The sequence below is a fragment of the Ceratotherium simum genome, chromosome 36 (assembly GCF_057802395.1).
Source record: "Ceratotherium simum simum isolate JZ-2026a chromosome 36, ASM5780239v1, whole genome shotgun sequence".
Lineage (NCBI taxonomy): Eukaryota > Metazoa > Chordata > Mammalia > Perissodactyla > Rhinocerotidae > Ceratotherium > Ceratotherium simum.
In genome coordinates this window covers 23674521-23688534 of record NC_141935.1, presented here as the reverse complement: position 1 = coordinate 23688534, position 14014 = coordinate 23674521, and the positions used below count along the sequence as shown (strand labels likewise).

The window sequence follows — 14014 nt, the reverse complement described above, 5'->3', positions numbered from 1 at the left end:
CAGGAGGACCCGCCTTCCCATTAAAATCCAGACGGAACGTTTGCTGGGACCACCATGAGCCTGCGCTGTGGTCACCGTGCAGTTACAGAGCCCGAGGTCCTCAATGCTGCCCTTGGTCAGCTCATAGTGGGGGAAGGGATCGCACACACGCACACACGCACACGCGCACGCTCGCACACCCCCGAGGATGCTTTTGTGGTGCTGCTGACACGGAACTAACACATCTCAGAATCTTCTTACGGAAAACACTAACAGCAAAAATGGAGGCGAAATAAAACAGAGACACATCTTGGGTGATTCCTAGCTCGGGGCGACAGCCGTGGTCTAGAAGCAGAGTGGCTGGAGGAACCAGGAGATCACACAGGGCAAATCCCTCCTTGTCCAGAGAGGGTCCTGGGCTGCCGGAGACCACACAGCTCGCTGGCCTGGGCCGTGTCCACTCCCCCTTGTAGGTTGGTGCTCAAGCCCTGAAGGCCAGCCCGGGGCCCACCTTTGTCAACACCGACCCACACACAGGCCCTGGAGATGCTCCCCCTCTGGGCACAGCAGCCTGGTGCTTTGTTCGGGGCTGGGGCCTCCAAGCTGCCCCCACAGCCTCCTTCGCTGTCAGGGCCCCTGGGCAGGAAGCCGGAGCCCCATCAGGGAAACGAGAGGCTGGTCCCACAGCAGCCCTGGGACCAGCCCCCTCCCTCCCTTTACCTGTTATTCCATTTTTAATTCCAGAGCCAAGGCGGCGAGCCTCCCAGGCTGAGCCAGAAACAGTCAGCTTTTTAATTGGATTTTTGTTCCCCCGAAGGAAAGCCTTGGGGCCCGCTGCACGGAACATGCCAGGGGCAAAGGGCTCAATGGTGCCTGGAGCTTGGAGATGTGGGGATCCCGGGACCCAGACATTTGACTCCAGCCTGGCTCCGCCATCAACAAGTAGGGACCTTGGCAGGCCTCAGTTTCCCCATCTGTGAAATGATGGTTGGACCACAGCTTCCTCTCAGATCCTTTCTAGCACTGAAGATCTCTAAGTCCTGAACAGCTCTTCCCTCCGCGCACGCGCAGCTCTGCAGGGCCTCTGGCCTCTCTTCGTTTCTGGGCTTTCCTCTTGTATTGTAATGACAGAGGGATTCTCCTTGCCTCCCCGCCATGGCTCTAGCACCAGCCTGGGGCTCTCTGGGAGTTGGGGAGGGGCTGGGGGGGGGTCTCCTGCTTCTCTGACAGTTCTTTTCCGCCCCATCTGGCTTCCTCCTTCTCCCCTCCCCCTCCTTAAACCCCAGGCACTAGTTATTTCCCAGAGTTCGCCCTTGGCCCCTGCGCTCAGCCCCTGTCCCTCCCACCTGTGCCTGGCCATCTCTCCTCCCCCGCTGTGTCCTCCTGCTGCCGGGGCCCCACACCCGACCTCCTGCCAGTTCCTGGGTGTGGCCCACCAGACTCCCCCCTGGCTCCTCAGACTGACTCTGTCCACATTCTCTTCCCACCCCCAACCCTCAACCCCTACCGGCCTGTCCTCATTCCTTCCCTGCCTCATTTATGCCACCACCGCCTGCCTGGTCTCTGCCATGGGTCCAGGGAAGCTCAAGGATGGGGACTTGACTTAGGATGGGGAAGCTCTCCCCACAATAGCTTGATCCTCCTCCTTTCTCTGCGCACAGTGCAGCCTTCTTGCTCCAAAAGGATGGGGACAGATACTGATTTTTGACATTGCAGGACCTCTGTCCCTCAGGCCTAGAGTGCAGAAGTATCCTCCTTATGAGCTGGTGACAGAGCCAGTCAAATCCTGGTCTCCAGACTCCTACGCCAGGGGTCTCCCTGGGCCGGCTCTTCGTGCCATGCCCTGTCCCAACCCCCCAACATCGAGGACCCCCGGGAGCTCTCTGGGGCTGGAAGCACAGGCTGGTTTCAGCGGGGACCTGCTGTCGCAGGAGGGCTGTGGGAGGCCAGGCCCCTGGTGCTGTCCCGCTCACCAGGTGAGGCCCACACAAAATGCACAAGGTGCCCTCCTGTCAGGAGATGCCCAGGGGGGCGAGGACCTCTGGGAGTTTCTGGGTGGCCAGAGTCCCCCTGAGCCTGGGGAAACCAAACACTTAAATTAAAAGCTTATTTTCCTGAGAAGGAGATGAAGTTGAGTCCACCTGCTCACCAAGACACATCCTGCAGGCGCTGGGTCAGCCCTGCGGCGTAGAACCAACGGGGCCACTGTGTGGACCCACAACCCCGTTCCCTGCTGGAACTGAGTCCTGGTCAGGTGCAGAAACTTCCAGATCAACACAGGGCTGGCTGCCTGGCGAACAATCCTGCCTGCAGCCATGCGCCTGGGGCTCAGAGGGCTCCCGGTCTTTAGAGCTCCCCTAAAACTCCCATCTTTTAATTAATTTGTTCATTCAGCAAATATTGAGGAAGTTCCCACCATGAGTGCTGGTCATTGTTCTTGGCAGGGGACCCAGCAGTAAATGGGCTGGACAAAGTCACTGAGCCCGGAATCCGCATCCTAATGGGGAGGCAGTCAACAAGCAGTTAAACAAACAGATGATAAGATAATTTTAGATAGTACTAAGTACCACGAAGAAAATAAACCTGGATGATAAGGGAGACAGTAACTGGTGGAGGCAGGAAGGGACCTACAGATATTCATGAACGGACAAGAGAGGGCTTTCTGGGGAGGTGACATTTGATCTAAGTCCTGATGATAAGAATTAGCAAACCCTGCAAAGGTCTGGATGCAGAGCCTTGCGGGCAGAGGCAACAGCAAGTGCAAAGGCCCTGCGGTAGGACCAGCAGGGCATGTTCGGGGACAGTGAGAAGGCTGGTGTGGCTGGCTCTCAGGGAGCAAGTGAGGAGCGGCAGGCCGTGAGGCAGGAAGGTGAACCTGGGCTTTAAGGACATAGTAAGAAATTTGAATTTTATCCAAAGCGTAGTAAGAAGCCATTAGAGGTTTGTTTATTTATTTATTTATTATATAGACTTTACTTTTTAGAGCAGTTTAGGTTCGTAGCAAACCTGAGTGGAAAATACAGAGTTCACTTATATCTTACCCCCACCCCCGCCTCCTCCTCTATCAACCTCCCCACCAGAGGGTACATTTGTTACAACAGATGAACCTACTGACGCAGCATCATCGCCCAGAGTCCACAGCTGACATTAGTGTTCACTTGGGTGTGGTACGTTCTACGGGCTTGGACAAGCATGGAAGGACATGCATCCCCCATTATATTATCACAGGGTATGTTCACTGCCCTAAAAATCCTCTTTGCCCCCCATTCATTCCTCCCCCTCAGCCCCTGGCAACCACTGATCTTCTGATTGTCTCCATAGCTTTGTCCTTTCCAGAATGTAAAAGAATCATAGAGTATGTAGCACAGATACACATATAGTTGGAATCATACAGTATACAGCCTTTTTATTGGCTCCTTTCACTTAGTAATATGCATTTAAGTTTCCTCCATGTCTCTTCATGGCTTCATAGCTCATTTCTTCTCAGCGCTGAATAATATTCCGTTGTCTGGATGTGCCACACTTTATTTATCCATTCACCTACTGAAGGACACTTGGTGCTTTCAGGCTTTGGCAGTGATAAGTAAAGCTGCTGTAAAGATCCGTGTGCAGCCTTTGTGTGGATGTACATTTTCAGCTTCACTGGGTAAATACGAAGGAGCACGACTGCTGGATCGTATGGTGAGAGTATGTTTAGTTTGGTAAGAAGCCTCCAAACTGTCTTCCAAAGTGGCTGCGCTGTTCTGCCTTCCCACCAGCAGCGAGTGAGAGCTCCTCCTGCTCCACATTGGGTGTTGTCAGTGCTCTGGATTTTGCCCATTTTAATAGGTGACTCGTGGTATCTCTACTGTTTCAATTTTCAATTCCCTAATGGTATACGACGTGGAGCATCTTTTCATGTGCTCATTTGCCATCTGTATATCTTCTTTGGTGAGGTGTCTGTTCAGGTCTTTCGTCTATTTTTTAATTGGATTGTTCATTTTCTTACCGTTGTTTTAAGAGTTCTTTCTATATTTCGGATAACAGTCCTTTATCAGTTATGCCTTTTGCAAATATTTTCGTCCAGTCTGTGGCTTGTCTTCTTGTTCTCCTGCCAGTGTGTTTCTTCTTTTGTGTATGTGTGAGGAAGATCAGCCCTGCGCTAACATCCATGCTGATCCTCCTCTTTTTTTTGCTGAGGAAGACTGGCCCTGGGCTAACATCTGTGCCTACCTTCCTCCACTTTATCTGGGACGCTGCCACAGCATGGCCTGACAAGCAGTGCATCGCTGCGCGCCCGGGATCTGAACCCAGGCCACCAGCAGCGGAGCGCGCGCACTTAACCACTATGCCACGGGGCCAGCCCCTCCTGCCAGTGTCTTTTCCAGAGCAGAAGTTTTTAATTTTAATGAAGTCCAGCCTATCAGTTATTTCTTTTATGGGTCATGCCTTTGGTGTCATGTCTAAAAAGTCATTGCCAAACCCAAGATCATCTAGATTTTTCTCCCACATTATCTGCTAGGTGTTTTATGGTTTTGCATTTTACATTTAAATCTATGATCAATTTTAAGTTAATTTTTGGAGGATTTTAATTAATAGAATACATTAATAGTGTACATCTGATTAAAGTTTGTTAAAGATGACTATTGACTACGGGGTGGGGAATGGGAGCTGGGGGATGGGTTGTTATTGCCCAGGCGAGTGATGGAGGGTCGTGAGTGGCTACAAGTGTATTTTGCAGGTGAGACCAACAGTTCTTGCTGGGGATTGATTCTGAAGCATCTGGGATAGGAATCAAGAACGACCCCTAGCTCTGGAGGCCTAGCTGGGTGTAGGGTGGAGCCATTTACTGAGGGGAACAGGTAGGGCGGAGGGGCAGTCGGGTACACTGGTTCCCAGTGGAGAGGTCGTGCTGAAGACGTGAGCCCGGAGTCAGGAGTGAGTGGATGCCACATGAAGCCGTGACACTGGACGAGATCACTTAGGAAGAGAGAGAAGCCGGTTCTTTCCATGACCTCAGGCTGTTTGCAACATGCGGGTCAGCCCCCGGGCCCTTCTGGCGAGACACTGTTAATACAGGGGATGATGGAGTGTGGACTAGCAGGGGCTCAGTAGAGGCAGACACACGACAAATCCCTCAGACCTATTATCCCTCTGCAAACACAGGTCCCTCCCGAATGCGGATTCCGCATGGGTTCAAGAGCTTTGCTGGGGAAATAAAATAATTGGGCAATCAGCCAGAAGAAAGCGACTGTGGATTGGCAGACTTTTTACAACGATTGATTAGCCGTCAGGAGGGAGGGCTGCCCCATCCTTTGTCATGCAGAGGAAGGAGCCTAGCTTCCTTGGCTGTGGATCTGGGGGAGAGTCTGGCCTTCTATGGATCAGATTGGGCCTGAAATCCCTATAGGCCAGGATTTGACCCCAACCAGAAGCCAGGCTGCCAGGTGAGGGCCAGGAGAAAACATGAGGTCAGAAAACGAGAAAACGTGGGCTCCGTGGGTGGACGAGCTGGACCTGAGCCTGGCCTCAGAGCCAAAGGGGACTCTGAGGACCATGAAGGCTGTAGTCCAGGAGCTGGTTCACTTCTAGAGTATAGCCCAGCATCTGGGGCCTCCAGGGCAGCTCCTGTCCCCTTCCCGCCCAGGGGCAGACACTACTGTGGGCGCTCCAGGGACGCCCCCAAGCCCAGCCCCAGGTGCCCTGGGCTGCCCCAACCCTGTACCCATCAGCCTCCCTGACTCCAGGCCTGGGGCCCCATGTGGCTCCTTGGGGTCTGCAGACACACCCCTGGGTGGGGAGTGGGCCTCCCTGTTCTCCCAGAGCAGCTGGGGGGCTCCCTGGGCAGGAATGAGACCCATGTTTCAGCTCATCCAGCCCCTTCCTGGCAAGAGCGAGTCCTGGGCGCAGTCCTCACTGGGCCTCTCACCAGCTGTGTGGCCTCAGGCGAGTTGTGACCCTCCCTCCGACAGCTGTCTGTTAGTCTGTTGGGTGAGGCAAGGCGAGGCCCAGATTCTGGAAAGAGGGCCGGGAAGGAGCCAGGTGACACAGCAGGAGTTGATGGGCGTTTATTCCGGGCCTGCATGGTGCTCGCTGACCCTCGCCAGGAGCTCCGGGACGGATGGTGTTAATGCCCCTCCCACAGACATGGAAACCGGGCAGCGGGCAGGTGAGGAACTTGTCCAAGGTCAGCCGGCCACGACTGGCCCCCTCAGGGCTCTCATCAACAATCTGTGACCTTCGACAAGGTCTTAACTGCTCTGAGCCTCCTTGGTGCAATGTCCACAGTGTCACCCTCCCGGGGAGAGCGAATGAGACACGGGAGGTGGGGAGGGCAGAGGGAGAGGCCAGGCTGCCCCGAGGCCACAGCTTGCCTTGGTGGGGACACTGTGGGTGGGGGTGGGGACACTGTGGGACCACCTAAAGCAGGGGCATTTAGGGTGCCCTGGGGCTCCCCAACACAGCTCTGCAGAGTGCCCCCCTCCCCTGGGGTCCCCCTGCTGCACTGGAGCTTCCTTTTGTGGCAGCGCCTCTTTGTCCCCTCAGGTGTCTGAAGCTGGGTACCTGAGGGGTACTGTAGATATTAAACCAATTTGCTGTTGTTAACTTGAGGGGTGACTCAGGCGTCTAGAGGATTTCTGAGTTTGTTTTACAGAAGAAAGAGAATACTTTTGGGGAGGTTGCAAACACCCGTCAGCCGGCCCCCAGCAGCCAGAAGTTAGATTGCCCCGGGGCTTATCGGGAGGGACCCCTTTGTTCCCTGAAGCTCCTCCTGCCAAGCCCCTTAGCTCGATAAACCCCTGCTTCCTGTTCTTGGGGAGGCAGATTTGAGCGAACCGAGGCTCCCGCCCACCCGTTCTGGCCAACTCTGGTAAATCTTTCTCCATCTCCAAGCACCGATGTCTCAATGATCAGCGCTCTGTGCAACGGGCACATGAACTTGAGATTAAGAGGGTCGGTCTCATCCTGAGGGCAAAATCGTCAATAAATATTGGCTTAATTAATTGAAGACAAAGAGAGGAGGAATAGGCTTCTAGAAAGTCCTTCTTCAGGGCAAGATTTAGGGAAAAAGACTAGTTTATGTGAATGTTTTTGAACATTTTTTATATTGGGGGCAAATAAGAGGCTTGACAGCATCATGACTTCAGTTACATATATCGTGAAATGATGACCACAGTAAGTTTAGTTAACATCCCTCGTCTCACATAAATACGTGGAAAAAAAGTGTTTTTTTCTCTTGTGGTGAGAACTTTTAGGATTTACTCTCTGGACAAAATTCACTTGCTTCTCTATGAACAAGAACCACTTGCATACTCTCTGTTTTCTACAGTTTACAGAGCTGTAAAATACTGGAAGAGAAGAGAAGAGGGGACCCCTACAGAATCAGATAACCCCGGCAGTGTCCACGAGATAACTCCCGAGTCCCACCCAGAGGATGCCCAGGAATCATTTTGCCCATTTCAAAGTCTTCTATGAGTTTTCATGACCGTCTCTCACACACACGTTAGGAGCTCACGATAATAATGATAGCGCTTTAGAAAACCAGTTTTGTCCTCTGTGGATAAAAGTAATCTAAGTTCATTGTTAAAAAATTGAAACATGCGAAAAACACAAAACAGAAAAGCCGATCACCTGTAACCTCTTGTCTCTCCCCACCGCCCCTCTCCCCAGCCTTCAGAGGAACTTGCTAACATTTGGGTTGAGGAATTTTCCCCAGTGGAATCCATCCCTGTAACCAGCACTCACGTCAACAAACAGAGCGTGACCCACCAGCCCAGAAGCCCCTGTGGCCTCTTCCAGGCACTAACCCCCCACCCCCCCAGGGTAACCACCCTCCCCACGTCTGACAGATGGAGGGGCTCCGCCTGTACTTAGCTTCATATGAGACGGCCTCCTGCAGGGGGGCCTCCTCTGAGTGTGGCTGCTTTCGCTCCAACTTACGTTTGTGAGATTCCTCCAGGCTGTTGTCCCCGCCATTTTTAATGCCTGCCCAGTATTCTAGCTTAGGGGTGGATCAATATTTATTTATAACTGATCTCCTAGTTTAGACTTCTAGGTTGTTTCTCATTTTTCACTGATAATAGTGAACCCAAAAAACCCACCTTTTTAAAAACAGCATTCAGATGTAGTTCTCATCTGGATCTCAAAACCCAGAGTCACAGACCCTTCAGGGTGAAGGAAGCTGCCATATAGTGTGTGAATCGCCACGAGGCAGTGGGGGGGATTGTCCCTGTTTATCGGGCCGAGGGGTAAGTAAGTGGGGTGCAGGAGCCCCCGAGAGCTGGGCAGAGCTGTGCCCCAACAAGGGCTTCCTGCCCCCACCTCAGTCCTGGCGCCCAGCTCCCTGGCCTGGGCCTGAGCCGCTCCCTCGCTTCTCCCCGCTCCAGGCTGTGCCCTCAATGACTCTCCCGTGGGCCTGGCTGCCTATATTCTAGAGAAGTTTTCCACCTGGACCAACTCGGAGTTCTGAGACCTGGAGGACGGAGGCCTGGAGAGGTGAGACTCCAGGCACCCCTGCTGTCGGCCCATCCCGGCTGCCCCTTCCTCCCCATCACCCTCCTCTCCAACCTCATCTCTGGTGGCTTCCTCTGGGGGGGATGGTCGGCAAGTTCCAGGGGCTGTGGGAGGACCCACAGATCCTCACCCTGTGACCAGCGGAGCCCCGATCTCTGGATGAGGAGGCGGCGGCACAGAGAGATCCAGTGATTTCCACAAGCCTCACAGTGGGGTGGCCAAGAAGAGGATGCGGAGCTCGAGGCTGTCTGTCCCTCTGCCACAGAGCCCCTCCCGGGACCAGGGAGTCCCGAGGGCAGTGAGCGCCCATCATTGCCCAGAGGCGGTTGCGGTCGGGGCCTCTCCCTCCTGACCCCCTGGAGAGCCTGGCATCACGGCCACAGGACTGCGCGTGTGTGGAGGCCCATCCCGGAGGGTGGTGCGGAGAGACGGGGGGCTGTCCCGCCTCCCAGAACCTCAGAGGCTGCAGCCTCTGCAGTGCGTCTGCCCGGTCCCTGCCTGACCCGGCTTCACCTCGGTCAGCCTGACCGGCCTTCTCCAGGGCCCAGGCCTGTCTATTCCTGCAGAGCACCGGACACAGTGTGGGGTGGGGAACAGAGAGTGAATGAGACCGGGTCCCGCCTTCTGGGTAGGACTCTGTCTGGACCGTGCCCCAGCCCAGCCCCTGGAACAGGGCCAGGCATACAGCAGGTGCTCAAGAAATGAGCTCTAAAGACACATGCAAAGGACTGTGGGAGCCCAGAGAAAGGGGATTTGCTTTGTCTAAGGGGCAGGGAGGGGAAATGACTGGGACAATCTATCTGGTCTGGGTCTTGAGGGATGAGTAGGAGTTTGCTGGGTGGAAAGGGTGGAATAAGGGAATTTAGGCAAAGGGAAAAGCAGAAGCAAAGGTTGGAGTGATTGAAATGCAAGGTGTCCCTGGAAAGGCTGTCTTGTCCAGAGGCGGGAGCAGGCATGCTGGGGCCAGACCGCGAGCTCGTTCCCGTAGGGCGGTCCTCCAGGAGCCTCACAAGCCCCCGCCCCGGGATATGTTTCCCCCACCCCACTGGGCATGACCCGGGGTCGATGGATGTGCACACGTGTGAGTGTGCATATGTGCCAGTGCACTTGCGTGCGTGAGTGTGTGAGTGTGCAGTCGGGTCAGGGGAGGGGCTCGGCAGAGACGTGGAGCTCATCTTTGTCGTGGACATGCTGAGGGGGACGTGCTGGCAGGATGTCCCAGAGGAGACGTCCACGTGGTGACTGGACCCCCGGATCTGGAGCTCGGGGAGAGGGGAGACTGGAGGAAATTTTCCCGCTGTGCTCGAGGTGAATTAGCAGTGGAACCCTGGGGCAGATGTCCTCAGACAGAGTGTAGGCAGAGCGGCATCCAGGGATGCTGGGAGAAGCCTGGTTGGCTACAGGAGGAGGACCAGAGGGAGAGAGGGAGTCTGGGGGACAGAGCTAGTGAGAGGCCCCCACCCATGAGGCCTGGGCAGCAGGGCGGCTGCAGGTGGACAGTGTCAGTGTGCAGGGGTGAGGAGGTGGGGGAGGGAGGGGAGAGGGGACAGGGCGTGGAGGGGAGGGAAGGCCTGGGGTGACATTTGACAGACTGTGGGCGGTGGAGGGAGGAGGTGACTGACAGAGTTAGGCCCGAGGAGGCGGATGGGGGGATTCAGGGCCAGTACAAGGAGGCAGCAGCTCTCCTAAGCCCCCCAATCTGGAATCAAGCAGGGAAGGACCTGGGGGAGCTGCTGCTCCAAGGACTTGCATTTCCTCAAAGAGGAAGGCAGGGATGGCAGGAGGCTGTGGGTGGGCACAGAGCCATCAGGACACAGATGGTTGGGACCCTCTGAGGAGGTGGCAGTGGAGATTGGAGAGCATGCTTATAACGGACCTGTCAGCAGCGCTGTGGTCCCCTCTGGTCTGTGGTTGGTCAGGTGGGTCCCGGGTGGCAGAAGGCCCCAGGGATGAGGGCATTGAAGGGGTGAGTGATGTCATGGGAGCCTGAGGGCCTGGGGTGCAGTGCACGGTTATTCTGGGGGAGAAGTGCTGATAATGAAGGAAGATGAGTTGGGGGGGAGCAGAGGGGAAGAAGTGGAGGCCCAAGAGGCTCCCCCAGTGAGCACTAGCACCTGAGGTGGACAGATGGGGAGGCCATGGAGGGCTCCTGCGGGCTCTGGCTGCTGGGGGTTGAGGGAGCCCAGCACCAAGAGAGGGAGGGCAGGGCCAGGAGAACATGGGGCTTTCCAGAGTCCACAGACCACAGGCTCCAACAGTGAGTGCCAAATGAATATTTCCTCCCGGAGTGGGGTCTGCCTGCTCAGCAATTCCCAGGCTGGAGGGAAAAAGGGGCATCCCACCCTGGGTGAGGGGCTCTCTGCAGGGCCCCAGGGCCCCCTCCTGGGGTGACACAGGTTTGGCAGGAGGCACGCTGACAAGCTGGAGACTGGTGAATAAAAATGCCCCAGGAGCTGCCAGCCCTGCCCTGCTGCCCGTGGTGCCTGGCAGGGTGGTCCAGGAGCTCCGAAGGCTGCTGGAGACCAGCTTCTGCCCAGCGCCTGGTAGGGGCAGGCCCACCTGAGGATGCTCTGAGGATGGCCTATACTGAGGGCCCAGGAGTGGGCACCACCTCTGAGCAGGGTTTGGAGCCTCCTGCTCACAGTCCTGGACATTTGGCAGGGACCAGCCCAAAGCCCCTGGGTTCAGCTGACTTCGCCTGCTCCTTTCCACCTGGGCTGCTCCTCTGGGGGCTGGTGTGGGGGGAGTCGGCTGACATCACACAGGATGACGGTGACAGCCAGCATAGCCTGCCGCGTATGTGGTCAACCCTGCATTACCTGTCATCGTGGTGACCCTGGGCCGAGCCTGCCTGTGTTACGGGGACAATACCCCCGAGTAGTGAGGTCTGGGGACGGACGCCCGATGGGCAGGGCGCCTGGCATGTGCTCGCAGCCTGAAAGTGGCAGCTCTTGTTTGTCGTACCACTGCACGTGGCACTGAGGGTGGCCTTCCGGTTCTGCTTTCCCAGGAAGTTCTCCCTGGACGATCTGCTGACCAACATCATGCTCTACTGGACCACGGGCACCATCACCTCCTCCCAGCGCTTCTACAAGGAGAACCTGGGACAGGGCTACCTGGCCCAGAAGCATGAGCGGTGAGCGTGGCTGAGCCAGAGCGGGGCCTCTGAGGAGGGGCCTCTGAGGCAGGGGCAGGGGGACCACCCAGTCCTGAACTCACCAGAGAGCATTTGATGGTGGGAGTACAGCCTTGCCTGCGGTGTGCACAGGGTGCGGAGGAGGAGAACACGATTTAAAGAAGGTCGGGGTGCTGGGAGAAATCCCTGTGCCTTTAAAATTACCTCACAAGGGAACAGGGGGCCTGGCCCCCAGATGTCCTTCAGGGTCTCCACCAGGGCCAAGGTGGGGGCCTGGTGTGGCACTGATGGTCTGGGACTTCGCCGGCACCCTTTCCAAATCTCAGGTGGAGACCCTCAGGTGGCAGCAAAGGGAAAGGAGCAGTAGAGGCTGTCCCGTCCCTCTCTGGGCCTGTTCTCCATCTCTCCTCTTTCTGGGCCGCCCTTCCAGAAGGGCGGGCCCTTAGTGGGGTGGAATTGAGGGGAGTGGCTAAAACTCTGGGGCTATCCCTTTCATTATGTCTTGGTGTGGGTGGGCGAGCTGACCCTGCTGTGGGGGACGGAGAGGGGGGCCAGGCCGCAGCCTCACCCCTCCGGGGGACCTGTCCCTTGCAGGATGAAGGTCTACGTGCCCACCGGCTTTGCTGCCTTCCCTTGTGAGTTACTACACGCCCCAGAAAAGTGGGTGAAGTTCAAGTACCCGAAACTGATCTCCTATTCCTACATGCCCCGCGGGGGCCACTTTGCCGCCCTCGAGGAGCCGCAGCTGATGGCTCAGGACATCCGCAAGTTCGTGGGGCTGCTGGAGCGGCAGTGACCCTGCCCCTTCACCGGGAAGCCCCGTCTCCCAGCGCCAGCTCCCCGAGGGAGGGGGGCTGCCAGGGAGGCGGCCTCCCCGTCTCCTCCTGGGGAAGATGCCCCTTTTCTGAGAATGAGTTTGCTTCTGTCCCCTGCCCAGGCTGGGACCCCGTGCTCACCGCCTCCACGCGCGCTCCCCTCCCCCCCGCCACGTGTTAGCAACCTGGCTTTGACGATAAACGATTTTACTTCTAAGCGGCTGGAACCAAGTGACGCGCGTGCCCCGACCCCACGAGGGGTTCCCCTTCCAGCGGTGCTGGCGGGTCCGCATCTGGGATGGGGAGGGCGTCCCCCCCCCCCCCGCTGGGAAGGGCAGGACAGGCCCCCCTGGGGGCACCAGGACGCCGCTCTGCCCCCTACCGGTGCCCGGGGCAGCTCGGAGCAGAGGCCGAGGCTGAGCGACCGCTGGGGGCGCGGTCTGCAGAGGGGGCTTGAGGGCTCGGCCGCACCGCCGCGCCCCACGCCGACTCGCGCCTCTGGCGCCCCCTGGGGGCAGTAGGAGGCGGCTTCCCCAGCAAGCGCCCGAAGTCTCTTCCCAGCTCCCGGGATGACACGGGGAGAGAAACGGCAAGGGGCTGCCTGTCCTTCCTTCGGGGTTTACAGCCCAAGGGTGGTGCACAGCCCTGCACCCAGCCCAGACACCGCCCCCCTTCTCTCCCCCGCCCCGCCACAGTCCTCTCTTGGCTCCGAGGAGGCCCTGAGCCCTGCCACACCCCACCCTTTGGAAGGAGCACACAGATGGGGCTGAGGGATGGAGATTGCGCCCCACGCCCTGAAGAGGTGAGAGAGGCTGAATCTCACAGTCCGGCTGAACGGGCACTCTATTAGTGGTCCTCATTGTCCCTGCCTGCTGCAGGGCGACCCTGACCCCGCCACAGCTTCCCTGGCAACGCGATACAAGAACACGGACCCATCGCCGGGATGCGGAGGCGTGCGCAGCTGCAGGAGCCTCTGCAGCCCAGCACTGGCCCGTTCCCTTCCTGCTCCCACAGCTCTCTCCCGGGACGGGCGGGTGAATGGCTCCATACACGGAGGGGGAGGCTGGAATGAGCCTGGACCACCGTCTGGACCCGTCTCAGGCCCGGGACAGCTGCAGGCCCTGTGGTTATCGGCACGTGCACTTGTGTGAGCGCCTGGGGAGGGCGGGCGGGGTCTGCGTGCTCAGAAGGGAGAAGGTCTTCCACTTGTTACCCTCTCCCTGTGACCTGGCAGTCATGGGAGCTAATGGGTCTGGAGGGACATGATTCCAAATCACGATCTTGCCTAAAAATCACTGGGGACATCGTCCCAGCTTGAGCTGGCCGCTTGTGCAGAAGGGGCACTGGAAATGGGCAGAGCCTCAGGCGGCCGGAGCTGCACGGGCTCCCCTCTCGGCAGCTGTGACCAGAAAACACCACCACCCGATGGCAGTCCCGCCCTCCCGTCAGCCCAGGGCCTGAGCCCCTTCCCGGTCCCATCTTTTCAGAGCAGTGGTGTTACCAAACCAAGTGGGTTCGCTCTCCTGGTGAGTTAAATAAGACTCTATCTACACCAGTGCAAGTTGTCTCACAAAGTAAAGTGTATTTGCAG

At 57.2% G+C, this 14014-nt stretch overlaps 1 pseudogene across 1 annotated transcript; it reads left to right on the top strand.

The window, feature by feature from the left end:
- Window positions 1-5998: 5998 nt before the first annotated feature.
- On the top strand, window positions 5999-12611 carry LOC147912365 (epoxide hydrolase 1-like; annotated as a pseudogene). Its single transcript, XR_015550024.1, has 4 exons — window positions 5999-6127; window positions 8346-8454; window positions 11483-11608; window positions 12203-12611. The product of XR_015550024.1 is annotated as an epoxide hydrolase 1-like (transcript).
- The last annotated feature ends 1403 nt before the right edge of the window (window positions 12612-14014 follow it).